Source organism: Ambystoma mexicanum, chromosome 4p (genome assembly GCF_040938575.1).
Source record: "Ambystoma mexicanum isolate Mex_15411 chromosome 4p, UKY_AmexF1_1, whole genome shotgun sequence".
Classification (NCBI taxonomy): domain Eukaryota; kingdom Metazoa; phylum Chordata; class Amphibia; order Caudata; family Ambystomatidae; genus Ambystoma; species Ambystoma mexicanum.
Window position 1 is genome coordinate 380163966 of NC_090927.1, and position 19167 is coordinate 380183132.

The 19167-nt window shown below is 48.6% G+C and overlaps 1 protein-coding gene across 2 annotated transcripts in view; it reads right to left on the minus strand.

The window, feature by feature from the left end:
• Positions 1-19167, minus strand: part of KCNS3 (potassium voltage-gated channel modifier subfamily S member 3) — an 837604-nt gene that overhangs the window by 361008 nt on the left and 457429 nt on the right. For both annotated transcript variants that reach the window (XM_069605923.1, XM_069605922.1), the window contains exon 3: positions 6182-6318. The gene's annotated coding sequence lies outside the window, so the exon portion shown is untranslated. The remainder of the gene's footprint in view (positions 1-6181; positions 6319-19167) is intronic.

Below are 19167 nucleotides of genomic sequence, written 5' to 3' on the forward strand. Positions count from 1 at the left end.
TAAGTGTGGCTTGGGTGGGGTGTAGAGCAATTACTCGACTCCAGAAAGCCCCTGTCACTTTTCCTTACCTTTCCATAAAGTACACCACCACATACTTACACCATGCATATTTAGAGAGATTTTGGTACACTGACCGAAATCTATGCATGACTGAACTAAATAAATATTGTTTTGCATTACTTAAGAACATAGTTCCCAATGTTAAAACATGCCACAACTAGATGGAACTTGAATGTCAGCATGTGCCACACTTAGATGGGTTTCTTAACTCTAGCCTGCGTCACACTTAGTCAGATTTCCTAGCTCAGGCCTGCCTCATATCTTGATAGGATTGTGAATGTCGGCACATGCCACGCTTGGATGGAGCTTGAATGTTAGCATGTGCCACACTTAGTTGGAAGTCTTAACTTTAGTCTGCATCACATCTAGGCAGGTTTATGAATGTTAGCATGTACAACACTTAGACGGATTTCACGATATGAATGTTAGCATGTACCACATTTAGATGGAATTCTCAATTTAGCTTGTGTCACATCAAGACAGGATTATGAATGTTAGCATGTGCCACACTTAGTAGGAATTCTTAACTTTAGTATGCGTCACATCTAGACAGAATTATGAATGTTAGCATGTACCACACTTAGATGGAATTCCCGACTTTAATCTGTGTCGCATTTAGATAGGATTATTAATGTTAGCATGTACCACACTTAGATGGAATTCTTGACTTTAGTCTGCGTCGCATCTAGATAGGATTATTAATGTTAGCATGTACCACACTTGGATGGAATTCTCAATTTTAGCTTGCGTCACATCTGGACAAGATTGTGAATGTTAGCATGTACCACACTAAGATGGAACTCTTGACTTTAGTGCGTTGCATCTAGATAGAAATGTGAATGTTAGCATGTGCCACACTTAGATGAAACTGTGAATGATGACAAGTGCAACACCCAAAGGGAATCATGATCTCTAGCCTTCCTCACATCTAGACAGAATTTTGAAATTAGCAAGCGCCACACACTCAGATGCAATAGTGAATGACAGCAAGTATCACACCTAGACATAATTGCAAGGACAGAAAGTCCAACTAACCAATCCACTAACATTTTCATCCCTCTGCATACACCTCTCAAACTCTAACCAAACACAACCACAACCACAAGCCTAAAACACAGCAATCTGCACAAACTTCACTACACTGCAACAACAAAACAAACTGCACATCGACTTGCACAACAGAACACAACGACTACTGACCGTAAAATACCCCAAGCCCAGCCAACGGGACCCATCGGGCTCAGGCTGCCAACAGTAAATCACTGCTATCTTTCACTTTTCCAGCTTATTCCCACTAACTGACCCCCCCCCCCCCCTCCCTCTTTCAGAGCCGCCAGAGCGGCAGGAGACCACTCCGGTGGTGATAGTGCACGGTAAAAATATCCTTTAACATTAACATTAACATAAGCAGGAGAGAAATGGCTTCCAGCTCCCCTCAATCTCTAACCCTGTTTTTCTATTGGCCAATTTCTGCTTCCTCACTCTGTTTCACGCTCTGAAACACTTGTGTACGAGCGTGATATAAATAAAATATCAATTCAATTTAATTGCATTCATTTGCTCAATTCTTTGGGTCCCTCTCGTAACCTCTTTTTACCTCGGAGCCCTCTTGGCGACTAGTGTGAGGTACATGGTCTAGATCAGAAGGTTCCATTCCAAGATGGTGGAATGGAAGTTGAACCTTATTCAAGTTTTTCATGCAGATTCCTATGAAAGTCGACCTTCTATTTGAAGAGGGAAGGTCGAAATCTGCCTCTGCTACCCCACCCGCAAAACACTCAAACAAGAAGAAGAAACGACAACAATATGGCCGTTCGTACGAGTTTGCACTGACATCCACAGCTCCCCTGCTTGACAAATAAGCGGAAAGGTACCCACTCAGTCAACCCTACAGCCCAGGACCAGCACTGACAATGCCTAGAGTGGATGAGGAGTCATCAGACGTCGTCAGAGATACTTCAATTGACAGCCTTGACTAAAAGCGCCATGAAGATGTGCTCTAAGTCATTAGAGACACCACGACATAGCAGTGTCAGTGAACCATCCGCACATCGGGACAATCACACACCCAAAATACATGAAGAACACATGAGTGCAGTTCTATGAGTTAGAGGACAGAGACATATACATGCCGTCTTCATGTTTATTATTTTGTCATTAGCTTGTTGCAGCAACAGTGAAACCAGAAGGAGGCAAGGGATAATGTATATGCTTGAAGATACTTAGATGCAACTAATTCCATGGAACTGCAGCAGCACCCGAGGGACCCGACAGGACCATAAACCACTAACCTATGGACACTATGAAAAAAACGAAACAGTAGAAGCCATGCCATGGCTTAGGAAATTACAGCAGGCCACAACTGTCTCAGTAAAAGCGTACAGAACTAGAGTTGAGAGCGAACAGAAGAAATCAACCGTGTGGGAGAGGGCCGCCGCCAAGACCACAAAGGCAAACAACATCTCTTTCCCTGACGTAGGGTAACAGCAGCACAAGAACTATGAATAATCCCCACAAACTCAGACTAATTCGGAGCAGCAGAGCACAAAAATATGGCCTCTGGACACGTGACTGGCCAAGCTGATGATGAACCGAAACTAGCAGCTGGGAAGCAGAACGGTCTCACGAGCCAGACAACAGCTCGCAACAAAGTTGATACAGTAAGGAGCTCAGCATTGCATGATGAGAACCAGCACTCTCATAGTCAATGGTGGTCACACACGGTAATAATGCAGACACATAGTTGCTCTTATTACCTTGAACAGGCACACTTCGAGCGGAGAACCGACTTGGGTCCCAGGCCTGGGGGCAACTGTTCTAACCAATCACAGCTCAGGACCCTAGGGGTGGGTAGCCATGGACATAGACCAATCATCAGGTCCGCATACTGCAACATTGTAGAAGAAGCACTTTTCGGGGATGGTCCAGGCCTGACACCTGACATGGGAGAGCCAGTCAACTGACTGATATACGGACTGCTATCGGAGAACTCCCCCTCAACGCCCGATTCACTTGCTCGATCGGTTTGCTGGAGAAGGGTCAAGGTCATGACGTCATTGTGACATGGATTTGTCTAAAAACTGGCCTGCGAGCCAGAGATCGGTGTGATGTTACAGGAGCAAAGGAGTTAGGCCTTCCATGAGTACTGGGTTTACAATCTCCTAGCATCCCTCGACCTGCCTAAGAGTTCTAACCTAACATATTAGCACCTGGTAACGTACAGGCAGATTCTATAGGAATCCATTAGTAAACACTGTCTGCAAAAGTAATTTGCATGCAGCATTTGCCTTTTTGTAAAAGGGAGTGTAAAAGCAAAGAGTGAAAGTGATCTTGCCATGTTTTACTCTTTACTTTTGCACTCCACCCTGCAAAACTTGATATTTGCAGGTATGGGACTGTCCACACATAATTTCAAGCTTTGGTGGTCACCTGAATGCAATTACCCTGGCCCTGATTCATGGATTATTTGCGCCGAAAAACCCGGGACTTGTGCGCCATTCTGACCGCAAATCCCTGTTTAACAAATGGGGATTTGCGGGCAGAATGCGCACAAATCCCGTTTATTTCGGAGCAAATAATCCATGAATCAGGGCCCGTATGTCTTAAAATGACCCCTGTATCATTACAATGAAGTGAAATGGTTTCACCCATTTTTTTCTGCCAGCTAAATTTGGTTTCTAACCTATGACAAAACGTGTTCAACCGAGGTAAGAGCATTGAGCAATCAAATGGCTTAACTAAGTTTTCTGTTTAGTCAATAAATAAACATAAATGGGGTTTCACTGTTCCAATGTGAAAGATGGGACTTTGAAGCAACATCTGTATGTTCTGCCACGCTCCAAACCCAGTATAAAGATAGGATTATTTACTTTTGCACCAGAGCAACAATCTTTGGGTAATACGGAGTGAGGCAAAACCGGTTTTCTCCACTGCGTATTCAGAAGCAGCGAAACTGGTTCAAAATGCATTCACGCAATACCCACAACCAGTACAAACGTTAGATAATCAGGACCCTGCCCCTATACTGAATGTGCAAGAGCGATGCTAAGCCTGGCTCTGTGGTCAATTGTAGAATGGTGCCCTGCTGAAACTACTACCCAAACGTTTCTTGGAGCTTTCCCCAATGATGGGAAATGATGGAAGATTGTGGGATTTATAGTGTGTAGCCCGATCTGTTGTGTCCTGGGCCCAGGGCATATGGGCCAAGCACACCTTTGCTGGGGGCACCCAGCTGACAGTATCAGTTGCAGGGATCACCCATTAGGACCGTCAGCACACGGTCAGGTCGTGGCCTGTGGGCAACCAGGCCAGTGGGGCAGGAGTTGCCCAGCAGGGGCTCCATGGCATGCACGCAGAGTTGCCCAGCTGGGGCTCTGCTGATAACGAGCAGCCAGGGACAGTGCTGCACACCAGGGGCACTGTCATGGTGGAGGGCCCTGCGGGCAGGCCCTCTGCCTGCTACACAGCACCAGTATCACGCTGCAGAAGGAACCACACAGCAGGCAGGAGTCAGGCAGGAGTCCGTTGGTGTCAACTGACGAGCCAGACTGCAACTGATACTGTCAGCTGGGTGCCCCCAGCAAAGGTGTGCTTGGCCCATATGCCCTGGGCCCAGGACACAACAGATCGGGCTACACACTATAAATCCCACAATCTTCCATCATTAGCACGAGCCCTGGGAGGGACCATTCTCCCAAAAGGTGTGGCACACCACACGACCCTTCAATCGCCGTTTCATTAATGTCGCCAAAAGCGATGGTATTTTGTAATTCTGGATCACGATCAATCCATCATTCATCATTTGGTTTGAGCTATATTTGATAAGCTAGTCACAGACACAGGTTTTAATGTGGTATTGAAGTCACTGGGGTTTCCCCTTTCTTTTTTAAATGGGCGTGAAGTCGTTGGCCCTCATTACGACCCTGGCGGAAAGGGGTTTACGCCGGCGTAACCCATGGCGTACCTTTCCGCCCGACTACGCATTCCCGTAGCGCCATGGTGATTTTTACGCCTGCTTTTTGCAGGCGGAAAAATCCATGGCGCTACGGGACTTGTCGTTAATTACGCCACCGTAATTTACGGTGGCGTAATTAACGCCTTCCCCACTCCCATTATACCCTATGGGGCAAAAATGGGAATGGGGAAGGGTAAATGGGGATTGGGGACTTACCGCCCCGCCAAGGTCGGAATGGGGCGGTAAGTCCGCCAACCCCCATGGCGGAGTTGGCAGCTCTGCGCCATGGACCATGGTGCAAATTGCACCATGGTTCTCCGCCAGGGTCGTAATGAGGCCCGTTGTCTTTTTGCAGCCGTGTTCTGCCTGCCTCGAATTCCGCGAAGTCCCAGCTGCAACTGTTGTCAGACGTTTTTGCAGTTCTGCTGCGATGAATGCGAAGATCCAATGTGCTTTTTTGGCGGGGTCATGCTTCTGAGGCTGAGGGCCAGTTGCCAGGAGAAGTGGAGAAAAAGCATGCGCTGGGGATTTTCTGCTTCTGAGCAAACCGCGCAATGGGCCTCATTACGACCCAGGCGGTAAGTTACCGCCTGGGCCGTGACTTTACCACCATGGCGTAAACTACGTTTACGCCATGGTGGTTGGCGGACTTACCGCCCCATTCCGACCTAGGCGGGGCGGTAAGTCCCCAATCCCCATTTACCCTTCCCCATTCCCATTTTTGCCCCATAGGGCATAATGGGAGTGGGGAAGGCGTTAATTACGCCACCGTAAATTACGGTGGCGTAATTAACTCCATGGTCCCTTAGCGCCATGGATTTTAACACCTGCTAAAAGCAGGTGTTAAAAGCACCATGGCGCTAGGGGACCTCGTAATTGGCGGTAAGGGGTCGGCGCAGCTAACGCTGGCGTTAACCCCTTACCGCCAGGGTCGTAATGAGGCCCAATGTGTACATATGCGCACAGAGTCGGGCTCTTTAGGATAGGAGCAGTTCTTGAAGGTGAATGTCCGGTGAGAGGAAAATATCGTAATATAACAGCGCTGACGTCATAATGCAAATAATGGGCCATTGATGGCATACGTTTGCGACTTCTGGGAATGTTAGCCTTTGCTGTTTGGAATGTAAATGCACCAGGCCATTTTATGTCAAAATATTCATACACTACCTTTAAAGCAGGTGAATGGCTTCTCTCCAGTTTCACGTGTCAGGTTCATCATGCTCTCCCTGAGGTTCCTCGCTGTGAAGGTCAGGCCAACGCTGGGTGGCGTTTCACACTTCATTTGTGGAGGCTGGCGTTGAATGCTAAGAAGAAAATAAGAGTAGACAAGAAAAAAATGGTAAAAATCACGATATTCATAACACACAAAAATAAGGGCCAGATTTTAAATATAAAAATCAATGGGACTTTCCTATGCGAAAACAGGTTGGAAATCAGACCCTAACTCCCAAAACAATTGGCTGTCCAAGTCCAGTCCTCAAAAGCCCTAACCACACCATGGCCCTCATTACAACCCAGGCGTTAAGGGGTTAACGGGGCCGTAAAAGGTAGTTTGCAAATTTACAAATATACATATTTACATAATTTGCAGCGGTGAGGTGGGTTGAATAGTCACTTTAGCGGTCATTGGTCTTTAACCAATGGATATAGTTGCGTCTAAAGTGTGTGTAGGTTTGGGGGGTCCTTAGAGAGGGTGGCAAGGAGTTCCAATGTTGGGCTGCTTTCACCTGGAAGCTGTTGCCGCCCATTTTGGTACGTTTGAACATAGGAACTGTGAGCAGATTTGCATTGGAAGATCTAGTAGGTCTGTTGGAGGTGTGTTTACTTATTCTGTCGACTAAGTAGCGGGGGACAGCGTTGTTGAGGCATTTGTGTGTTAGTGAGGCTACTTTGAGCAGGATTTTATCTGTAGTGTTGAGCCAATTGTGGGATCTCCTAATGTTAGAGATGTGTTCTCTCTCTTGGGGATGCTAAGCGCTGCTCTGAGAGCGTTGTTTTGTAGCGTCTGTATTTTGTTAGTAACCTGTTTGCTGGCTCCTACGCAGAGGGCATTGCAGTAGTCCAGTTTTGATAATACAAGGGCTCTGGCTAATGTGATGCAACTCTGGGTGGATAGGAAAGGTTTCGCTGCTCTTATAAGCTTACATGTGTAGGCCGTGGAGGATGCCATGGAGGTAAACTGTTTGTGGAAGGAGAGGGAGGAGTCAATGTAAATTCCTAAGGTTTTCACTTCCTTGGCTACCTTAATCGGGTTCCCGTTCATAATGAAACTGGTGTAATTGAAGTCCAATTTGGTTAGGTTAGAGGTAGCGCCCAGGATGATGAGTTCAGTCTTGTCATCATTCAGGCATAGACTGTGAGAAGCCATCCATGCCTGGATGATGAGGTACATCTTGTTAACCAAGGCCACATCAAGGTTGTAATCTCCCGTCAACGGGATGAGGAACTGGGTATCATCGGCGTAATTAGTGTAGGTGATACCCAGACCATCGAGATCATCAAACAAGGGCTTTGTGAATACGTTGTACAGTGTAGGGGAGACGCATGAGCCCTGGGGGACTCCACATGTGATGGGGATAGGGTCGGCAGCAGCTGTGGTGGAGAAGACGCGCATGGATCTGTTGCTGAGGAATAACTCGATCCAGCCAATAGCTTCTTGGGAGAAGTGGACAGCTGAGTCCATGTGGTTGCAAAAGATTTTGTGATCAACTAGATCGAATGCTGCAGAAAGGTCTAGGAGAAGCAGTAAAGCAGTTTTCCCATTGTCTCTCAAGGTGTCAATTTGAGCCTTCAGGTCGATAAGGGCCGTTTCTGTTTCGTGTTGCGGTCTGAAGCCTGATTGTCGAATACCCAGGAGATGGTTTATTTCAAGATATTTTTGTATTTGTTGGTAAGCTGTCTTGTCTAGTATCTTGAGCAGGAATGGGACGGTGGTAATGGGTCTGTATTTGGTGGGAATGGAGGGGTCAAGAGAGGATTTTTTGAGAAGGGGGAGGACCCATGACTCTTTGAGGTTACTAGGGACTGTATCTGAGGAGAAGGAGGCGTTAATAAGGCTGGTAATGAATGGTGAGAGGTCTCTTGCCGCATCTTTAATGATTAGTGAGGGGCAAAGGTTGCCCTGACAGTTAGATGGTTTTAGGCTGAGAATGATTTTTTCCACTTCAAGAGTGGACCCTTTGGAGAAGCTGAAGCGAGTGGCGTTGGGTGAGGGTGTTGGGGTGTGATGAGCAGAGGGGAATTAATGGGGTTGGTTGGTTTAGTTATGGATTCTTTCTTGTTTTTAATTTTAGTTTGCAGGCCAGTGACTTTATTGGTTAGGGCATTTTTGGACACTAGTATACCATTGTTTGTCCTTCACACAGGTGTCTGGAGATAGCACAGGTGTTTCTACTTCTTTAATGATCGTAAACAGTTCTTTGGTGCTGGAGTTGGACTGCGCTATTCTCTGGTTGTAGGACTCTTGTTTGGCAGCTATGATTTCTTTTTTGTAATTGGACGTTCTTTTATTGAGCATCATCTTGTTATAGTTTGTGGGAGATTGTCTCCAGGCTTGTTCCTTTTTGCGTTTTTCTAATCTAATCTTTAAGATGACTAGAAAACCAATGGTTGAGGTGTTTTTTTGGTTTACATTTTCTTAGTTTTAACGGTGCAATAGAGTCTAAGGCTGTGCGCATAATTTTGTTATAGCCTTCTATAAGGTCATATGGGTTGGAGGTAGACAGGAGTTGGTTTAGTATCGGGAGGATGAGGGGGATCAGTTTTTCTACTGTGATATTTTTCTTACTTCTCGTTGGGATGGCTGAGGCTAACACATTATTGGTGATGGGGCTGGAAGCTTTGAGGCTAAAGGAGAGGCGATGGTGGTCAGACCATGGTTGAGGGGAGTTATCAGTGATGGAGGCCGCGCAGTTGTAATCTGCTACCCAGTTGAGGGTTCTCCCTTTATTGTGGGTGGGGCCAGAAACTCTTTGGGTAAAGCCTAATTCAGACAGAGTATTGTTAATGAGGATAGCCTGGTGATCTTTGGGGTCTTTAAGGCCTAGGTTGAAGTCCCCTAAGAGGAGTTTCTGGGAGGTATGTTTTAGGTTATTAGTGAGGATGGTGCTGAGGTCTTCCTCGAAGGATCCTAAGGGTCCTGGAGGTCTGTAAAGTAGGTGAATGGATATCGTTTGGGAGTTGGCCATAGGAAGCTTAGCTGTGAGTGATTCACATGATGGGAGGTGGTTGGAGGAGTCGAGTCTAATGTTGAGATGTTTTTTGGCAATTAAGGCCAGGCCACCACCTCTAGATTCTATTCTGTCCGCTCGGAGGATGATGTAGTCATCGGGGATGGCTAACAAGAGGGCTGGACCTACGGCTGCATGGAGCCAGGACTCGGTTATGGCTAAGAAATCTAGGTCTTCTGCTAGAATGAGGTCCGCTATATCTGTAGCATGGGCTACTATAGAGCGTGCATTAATGAGGGCGCCTTTTATGAGTGGGGCGGTGGTTTTAATGGAGGTAGGGATGGTGGCTGTGTTATGAATTTTGTGTTTGGTCATAGTATTGAGTGGGCTAGAATTAGGTCTTTCCAAGGTAAGGTTGGTGCAAGTGCTAATGATAGGGGAGCGGTTAGTCAATTTGGATTGGGTAGTGTCCCTGGCTCGAGGCTCGTATAGTTTGGGTAGTCTGGCCCGTAATCTGGCATTTCTCGCAGGGAGGCTACATGGTAGGGAAGAGTGGAACAGCATGGTTGTGACGTAGGGCCCAGTGGGGGGTGGTGGAGTGGTGCCTATGTAGGGCGAGCTAAGGGTAGAGCTAGGGAAGCATGAACGATTAATAAGGTGGAGAATAACGCTCAGCAATATTGAGTAGATACCTGGTAGGAACATTTTGTTAGCAATAGGTGGGGTATGGAAGTCAAGTGAGGAGGCCAACCTAGTTGGTGGTTGGGTGTGTGGCAATCAGCAAGAGGGCAGGGGGGTACTAGATGCTGCATAGGTAGCTAGGTTGTACACAGAAATCAGTTATGTATAAGATATTATAGTCATGTAGCAATTAGCTAGCAATCAATAGGTAAAGCAAGTAGTGACCAGGTGCGGTAGGACTGCAGGTGCACCGGATAAGCGAGATAGGCCTAGGCTAGGGAGTACACAGAGAGCAGCTTTAATAATAATAATAATAATAATTTGGCACTTATATAGCGCTACGAACCCTCAGGTATCTGAGCGCTGCTTATTATTACCCACGGTATGTGGTGCTCATTTATCGACCTCGGAAGGATGAAAGGCTGAGTTTGGCCCCGCCGGGATTCGAACCTGCAGGCTCTGCACAGATGTCAAAGCGAGCGCTCTACTCGCTGTGCCACTTGACCGGCTTGGGTGGACACCAATAGTGGCTAGGGTGCACACAATCAAATTCAATCAGCATTTTAAAATAGTACAGTGGCTAAAATGCAGTGGGGCAACACCTAGATTCAAAATAGTACAGTGGCTACAATGCCGTGGGGCAACACCTAGATTCAGAGTAGTATAGTGGCTACAATGCCGTGGGGCAACAACTAGATTCAGAGTAGTACAGTGACTAAAATGCAATGGGGCAACACCTAGATTCAACATAGTACAATGGCTACAATGGCGTGGGGCAACACCTAGATTCAAAGTAGTACAGTGGTTACAATGCTGTGGGGCAACACCTAGATTCAAAATAGTACAATGGCTAAAATGCAGTCTAAGTATAGTATGCAGTATTAAAGGGTGGCGTTGGTGTCCGTGAATAGGGCTGTCTCAAACTGCACGTGTCATAGGGACAAGCTGGGTGAATGCAGCCATAGGTTTGGGCAGTTGCCTTAGTAACTAACAAGTTATGCTGATTCAGAGGGCAAACAAGGATCTTGTTGCAGTGTATATAGCTGTATGCAGATGTGCTGCAACAGTGCAGCCTCAGCTACGTAGGACATATTAGGTATTTCACAATACATTACAGTAGACATAGGGGATGACTGATTTGCTGAGTTGAAGTGTGCAGAGTGGAGCCAAAAAATGTTTTTGCAATATGCGCTTAAGGTGCGCAAGCGTGCTAATGATATGGCAAAGTCAGGGAATGCAATGGCCCATAGAGTAACCTCCGTAGATTTGTATATCGAATAGGGCAGTTATTTTAGAGCGATGGCGCGATTTAGTAAGGTGTCATTAGTTCAGAGGGCAAGTGCTTACCTAGAGCAGTATGCCGACAGAGTTCCATGGCCCTCGGCTCCTTCGGCTCTGGACAGGCTTAGGAGAGGTGGAGAGCCTTTGTTGTGCGTGCCTTCGTTTGTGTGGGCCGGCTTAACGCCTGCCGGCTGGGGATTGGTGCATAAGAGGCACCCAATGGCCAATAGTGAGCATTCTGGTTGCAGGCAGGGTGATGGTGCTGCCTTTACCAGCGAGCTGCCATTTTGGAGTGGCTATGCCTCGTGTGCCATAATGGAGACATGCAGCACACTCGCTAGGTGCATTGTGTGGGCAGTTGTAAAAACAGCTTAAAGTTGAAAGTGGAAATATGCGGAGGGATAGGAGCGCGATCCTTGCATCATGTGGGATTGCGCATCTACTGCCATTGCTTGCTGTCAGTGTGCCACTTATAGGTCCCTTGCTTCCTCATACCTGCCTACCCTCCTAGATTGAACCAGGATCCAGGGCACCGGTCGACGGACCACGAGGACGGTCGTCATCTGCCCACTCTTTTCAGAGGGCGGACAATTTCCCCTCTGTGTGTTTATAAACATTTTTATTTAAATCAATGTTCTGTATACACTTGAAGATGCAGTGCCGAGTCCAGAATTCAAACCATAGTAACCGTAAGACCACACAAATGGTCTAGTCTGGGATTCTAAAATGTCTAATATTGACAATCTGCTATACAGAACATGTACTTGTATTCTTCCATTCAAGAAAACTATTATCACGCTCTTTTTGAAAAGCACACTTCTAAAAGGAGTTATTTATTTATATTGCGCCAAAAGACAAACAAGCCTCTGAGCATCAGGACACTTACAAAGACAAACAACAAAAACCAAATAATCCTGAATCCTGAGAAAAGAGACTCGTATCCATCCGTTACCGGCCCTAGTTAGTGCTGGTGTGCCGACTGCAATGGGATGCCGAGAAAAAGAACTGCCCCACTGGTTGAACACTACATTGAAATGGAACATACTGAAAATGACCTAACATGGACTATATTGGAAAAGGTCAAAATACCTAAAAGAGGTGGGAAGATAGCAGCCCTCTTACTGAGAAGAGAGCAACAATGGATTTACAGGATACGCAGTCACTTGACAGGCCTAAATGAAGAAATTTGTTGGCAAGCCTTGGCGGTCCTATGAATGAACTCTGAGAAGTCTGTGAATGTAAACTCAGGAACCATCTTGTTAACGATGCCTAGAAGTACCTTGCTCGAGTACTGACTCAAGGGGCCCTTTTGAATGAGAATTTTGGCTAACACTGTCCAGTGTAGAAGAAACCTACGCTACACGGGATTGTAATTGCAAAATTCCATCTTTGGAGCATAACCTTAACCCCATCCCTCAAACAGGGCCATTTGAACGTTATTACGACATAGCCCAGATCCCCCAGCTATACTCGGGACAAATTGCAAGTCAGCGCGCGCACCGCGATAATAAAATAGTAAATGATTTGTGAACATGAACTACAAATCCCAGCATTACTTGGGACTGACTTGTAGTTTACACGGGACCACAATGTGGCCACGCAAGTGCGTTGGTAGGTAGTTAGATAATAGCCCTCTAAGAGGAGCGTGGAGGATAGCTCCTAGATGAGATTGGGACTGATTAGTAGGAAGCACATGTAACGTGTACAAATTAACAGTAAATAATTGTGCAACATGGCTACCAACTACAGTTCCAGCACTGTCTGGTTTAAATTTGTAGTCCGCACGTGTAGTCACGGTCACATGAGCGCGACGTGACTACAAAAACAAACATAGAGCTAAGATGGTGCTTGACCGGACCGCGATACGAGAGGCGGCAACAAAAGAAAGGAATTAAGGTGAGCGTCCGCGTTTAAGACTCTACATAAGAGTCCACACGGGCTGTCCCACTGTAGCCTGTGCATTAAACTGTGCCGGAGTGGCAATATGAATGCAGGACCATCATCTAGTGATTATGGGAGGTGTTTTTTAACTTAACGAAGCCCCAAAATACAGCATGGCACCAGCTTTAGGTTGCTTCTATACGACGTAGACTATTGAAACTAAGACATAGACGGATTAATGAATCCATGCAACTAATGTGTGAAAGAATAGCTAGACCTTAGCGGGCATGGTATAACAGAGAGGCCAACGAGTAACTTTTGAGCCTCCAACATGACAAAATAATGTATAGATTAGAATAACAATATACATCATTGCCTAAGGATTCCTGTTTTTATTACAGGAAGAATACCCTGAGGAGAGAAGAAGGGACTGTGCAATATACATCACTGCCTAAGGATTCCTGTCATTACAGGAAGAATACTCTGAGGAGAGAAGAAGGGACTGTGCACCTTCCCCCTCTCACAGGATTGAGTAGTGAAGACAGGTGAATGGATAGACTGGGTCTTATATTCTCTTTGTGTAGCTGAGCGTGGGAGAGCGGTCGCCGGTGGCCCCGAGGGAACTGCAGGCCTGGAAGCCCTGCCTCGGCATCCCTAGCGGGCATCCGTGAGTAGTTTGTGTTTTTGTTTAAAAAAAAAAAGAAGTAAAGTTTCATCTGCGCTCGTAGCGCGTTGTTGTGCCTGCTCTCCCCCTCCCCTCCCACTTCCTGGTTCTCCACTCCCTCCCGCCTCCCTGCCCGCCCACCCCCCCCTCTGATTGGCTTCTGCCTGCCTCCCTTCTGGGCTACTCGACGCCCGCTCCCCCTGCTCGCTTCTTTATGTAGCTGAGCATGGGAGAGCGGTCGCCGGTGGCCCCGAGGGAACTGCAGGCCTGGAAGCCCTGCCTCGGCATCCCTAGCGGGCATCCGTGAGTAGTTTGTGTTTTTGTTTAAAAAAAAAAAGAAGTAAAGTTTCATCTGCGCTCGTAGCGCGTTGTTGTGCCTGCTCTCCCCCTCCCCTCCCACTTCCTGGTTCTCCTCTCCCTCCCGCCTCCCTGCCCGCCCACCCCCCCCTCTGATTGGCTTCTGCCTGCCTCCCTTCTGGGCTACTCGACGCCTGCTCCCCCTGCTCGCTTCTTTGTGTAGCTGAGCGTGGGAGAGCGGTCGCCGGTGGCCCCGAGGGAACTGCAGGCCTGGAAGCCCTGCCTCGGCATCCCTAGCGGGCATCCGTGAGTAGTTTGTGTTTTTGTTTAAAAAAAAAAAAGAAAAGTTTCATCTGCGCTCGTAGCGCGTTGTTGTGCCTGCTCTCCCCCTCCCCTCCCACTTCCTGGTTCTCCTCTCCCTCCCGCCTCCCTGCCCGCCCACACCCCACCTCCCCCTCCTCTCCTCCCTCTTCTTATAACTACACCCTTTGGGGGCAGCCCTCTGCCCGGCAGCCCCCTGCGGCTAAGGGCCCCAAGGCCAAGGGCGACTCCTTCAGTTGCGGCTCCCTGTGTGTCTGCAGGTGTCCGCAGGGGACGCAAGGCGCCTGTACTTTGCCATTTCCACCTTGCGCGGCCCACCCCACCTACACCTGGTCACTTCCTTCGCATGGTGTCTTCACCTCACTGTGTTCCACAGTTGAGGTAAACTTGGGTTTTTTCTCCCCTCGCAGGATTCTCTAACTTAGGTGGCCTCTGTACCTAATACTCATTTACTGTTCTGAATTGTGGTAAACTTGGGTTTTTTCTCCCCTCGCAGGATTCTCTAACTTAGGTGGCCTCTGTACCTAATACTCATTTACTGTTCTGAAATGTGGTAAACTTGGGTTTTTTCTCCCCTCGCAGGATTCTCTAACTTAGGGGTGGCCTCTGTTCCTAATACTCATTCACTGTTCTGAAATGTGGTAAACTTGGGCTTGCCGTTCACTTCCTGCCTGCGTGCTTCTCGTATCGTCTGTCTTCCCGCCCCCACACTCCCTCCTACTCCATGGTGCTCTCTATCTCGCCTATCTTCTCTAACTGCTTCTCTATTGACTATCCTGCTCTCCTCACTAAATCTGGTAAGAAAAAGTTTAAAAAGGACATCCTGGTCTCCAACCCAGGCCTCCCTATCGCCGACACCTACACTAGTGCCTGCTCTAAGGAAACTCTCACTGACATCCTCTTTTTCGTGCCTTCACCTGACCTATGGACCCTTCATATGGTCTCTGTGCTCTCTCCTTTTTCCTCTTCTCCCATTAATGGTGGCACCCGTTGGGATGACCTCTTGGCCCCCTTCCGCTCCTCTAAGGCCATCATTAATGTCTACGCTAATGGGACCGTCTTGGTCCAAGGCCCTCAGGCCAACCTTCACCTCTTTGATAGACGCTTCCCTCGCCTCATCAACTTCCTTTCCTCCCCTGCTGTCCCCCCCCTGTCTTCGGCTACCTTGCCTCTACCCTCCCTCCCTGCCCCCTCTCGCACGCCCTCTTCACCTCCTTCTTCTACACCTCCGCAGGGCGTACCTCTGATCTGTACCCCTCCCCGGAAGTCCTTCAAGGATGGCAACCTTCTCCACTTTGCCACTCTTAACTCTCGCTCTGCCATCAAGCATTCCTCCGATATCTGTCGCCTTCTTGAGGAACTGGACCTTGACGTCCTCGGTCTCACTGAGACATGGTTCACAGCCAGCTCTGTCACAAGCTTTGACACACTCCTACCTGAAGGTTACAAGATCCTCTCTGTGCCCAGGCCCAACCGTGCAGGGGGGGTGTTGCCCTTATCTTCCCTGAGTGGATTCCTGCCACTGTCACTCCTACGCAGACCTACTCCTCTTTTGAATGTCTTGTCTGCCGACTCTCTCTCTCTCTCCTAGCCATTCCCTTACCGTGGCTACTATCTATCGGCCACCTGGTCAAATTTCCTGCTTCCTCTCTGAGTGGGCTGACCTCTCCTCCTCACTCCTGTCCTCTACCACTCAACTCCTCTTTCTTGGTGACTTCAACATCTAACTAGATGCCTCCTGTCCCCCCACTGGACTCTTTCGTGACCTCTGCGACTCTCTCTCACTCTCTATTCTCCCGTCTGGGCCTACTCATTCTGCAGGGCACACTCTTGATGCTCTGATCTCTTCTGACATTCCCCTCTCTGTCCCTCTCTCCACTCCTCTCTCCTGGAGTGATCACTTTCTCCTATCCTCCCACCTCACCCTCCCTACCCCACAGGCAAAGCCACCCTCATCATTGCAACCCACCTTCTCCGTCATCCGACCCATGAAGCACGTGTCAGTTGCGGCTTTCGCTGCCACCTTCTCGCCCCCCCTCCCTCTTCGGCTGACTCCCACCCTGACACAGCCCTCTCCTTGCTCCACTCTGCTATATCTGATACTCTTGATATCCTTGCCCCTGTCATGAAAATCCGCCTGAAGCCCAAAGCCAAATGTAACTCCTGGTATGATTCGGATCTCGTCACCCTAAAACGCAAGTGCAGGGTGGCAGAGAGGAAATGGCGTGCTTCATGTTCATCCTCTGACAAACTGGCCTGCCGCCTGCTCCAAAGGCAATACCGTCTCTCTGTTCTCACCAAGAAGAGAGCCCTTATCCAAGCCCGCATCTCTGCGGCATCTAACAACTCGGCTGAACTCTTTAAAATCTGCAAGGAGCTTGCCAATCCTGCTGCAGTCTCTACCTCTCCTGTCCCCTCCCAGGCCCTCTGCACTGCACTGGCCTCCCACTTCATCTCTAAAACTCAGGACATCCTGTCCTCACTCTCCTCCTATCACCTCCCCCCCTCTCTTCCCTGCTCTTCCTCTGGCCCTTCTGCAGCCACCCCTCCTCCCTCCTTCTCTGCCTTTCCCCTTTTTTCTGCTGACGAGGTTTCCAGACAAGTCCGATCTATGAAAGTCTCGTCTAAACAGATTCACCCCTGTTCCTCCAAAACTATCAAGGACCACATCGACTCCCTGGCTCCTGCCCTGGCTGACTTTTGCAACCACTCCTTCGCCTCTGGAGTCTTCCCATCCCCCTCAAGCACTCCCTTGTGCACCCTCTCCTTAAGAAACCCTCTGCCGACCCCTCCTGTCCGGCTAACTATCGCCCAATCTCCATCACTCCCTTCCTGGGCAAGCTCCTGGAGAAACTGGCCATCTCCCAGCTTAACCTCCATGCTGAAGCGGTTGATAGTCTCCATGACCATCAATCTGGCTTCGGAGCGGCCAGAAGCACGGAAACTGCTCTCCTGAACATCCGTGAGGACCTGCTCTTGAACCTCGACTCCAACACTCCGTGTGTTCTCATTCTGCTTGATCTCTCTTCTGCCTTTGACACTGTCAACCATGCCATCCTGCTCAACCGTCTCCGTGATAACCTGGGTATCACTGGTCAGGCTCTGGCGTGGCTGACCTCTTTCCTTTCCAATCGACCCTCCCAGGTCCAACTTGGGTCCTTCCTCTCTGACATCTTTTTCTCCACCTGTGGCGTTCCCCAGGGATCTAATCTCTCTCCCTGGCTGTTCAACCAGTATCTGGCACACCTTGCCCACCGCATCGCCGCCCTCTGCCCCAACTTTCAGTGCTATGCGGACGATACCCAGCTCATTTTCAGGCTACCCTCGGCCTCCTCCTCTCCCTCCCTCATCTCTGACTGTCTGTCTGCTATCCAGGACTGGTGTGCTGCCAATGACCTCTGCCTTAATGCTAGTAAGACTGAGATCCTACTCATCGGCATACCCACTCCCTCCTTCCCTGCAGCTCTCTGGCCAGCCTCTCTTGGCCCTCTTTCTGCTCCTACCTGCAAGGCAAAAAACCTCGGGGTCATCTTCGACTCCACACTCTCCTTCTCTCCTCATATATCTGACGTCTCTAAGAAGTCACATTACCAGCTGCACCTCCTCAGAGGTATTCTTCCCTTCCTTCCTTCCCCCAGAAGCTCACTGTCTCCCGAGCCCTGGTTCTCTCGAAGCTGGACTACTGTAACAGCCTCTATCTTAATCTGCCTGCCTCCAGTCTCCGCCCTCTGCAACTCATCCAGAACAGAACTGCGAGACTTGTCCTTGGCCTCAAACCCAGGGACCGTATCTCTGCAGGACTGAAATCTCTACACCGGCTCCCAGTGGCTGCGAGGATTAAGTTCAAAACCCTCTGCATTGTCCACAAGGCCTTCTGGGGCCTGGGGCCTAAATACCTTCAACTCTCTCTTCCTAAATATCTTCCTTCCCGAGCCCTACGCTCATCCGTCTCCAACTCCCTCAGGTTCAGCCGCTTCTCGAAGCAACGAGCTGGGGGTAGATCTCTCTCCGACGCAGGGGCCTCCCTCTGGAACAGCCTTCCTGCCTCCCTGAAACTTGAGGAGAACCATCTCCGGTTCCGGAAGCACCTCAAAACCTTCCTCTTCACTTCTGCTTTCTCTCTCCCTCTCCCCTGCTAAATTCTTCACCAAAACTGCACTGATTCTGCAACTGGGCCACTCTCACCGACCTCGGTCCTGGGCCCAGTCACTCTTCACTTGCACTGCCTCCCTGGCAACCCCTGCACTGCGGGACTGTCTCTGTATCACTACAGCCCCCCCCCCCAGCACTTGTCTGCACTTACCTTGCACTTGCCACCAGTTGGCCCTATTTATTTATTATTTTATTTCTATTCTACTTATTTGTACTGCACTCCCACCCCTCCCCCTTCCCCTTGCACTTTTTCCCTTCCCCCTACCCCTGCACTTGCGCGGTCTGAATGACACCTGGCCTAGTAGGATCGTTGTCTGTCTTCCCCTTGTTCCCCCCTCCCTGCCTCATCGCGCCTTGAAACACTTGTGTATAGGCGCGTTACAAATGCCATATCATATATCATATCATACAGCTGGCATTTTGGAAAACTGATCAATAGAATGGGACTCTAGAATTGATTTCCCATCTCTTACAGATTCCTGCAAAGAACACATGCAGTTTAGTTTAAGACACTCTCAGCACACAGCAGGCACAAACAAGAAATTTGGCACATAGAGGTAAGAAGAGTCTTACCCCTTAAGTAGGCGGAATCATCTATAAAACACTTGGAATAAGGTTTTAGAAGCACTTTGAGATTGGTGATCGTTCCACTTGTCTCTCTTGTCTTTCTATCCTTTAGGATTTAGGGATTGATCCAACAAGCCCTT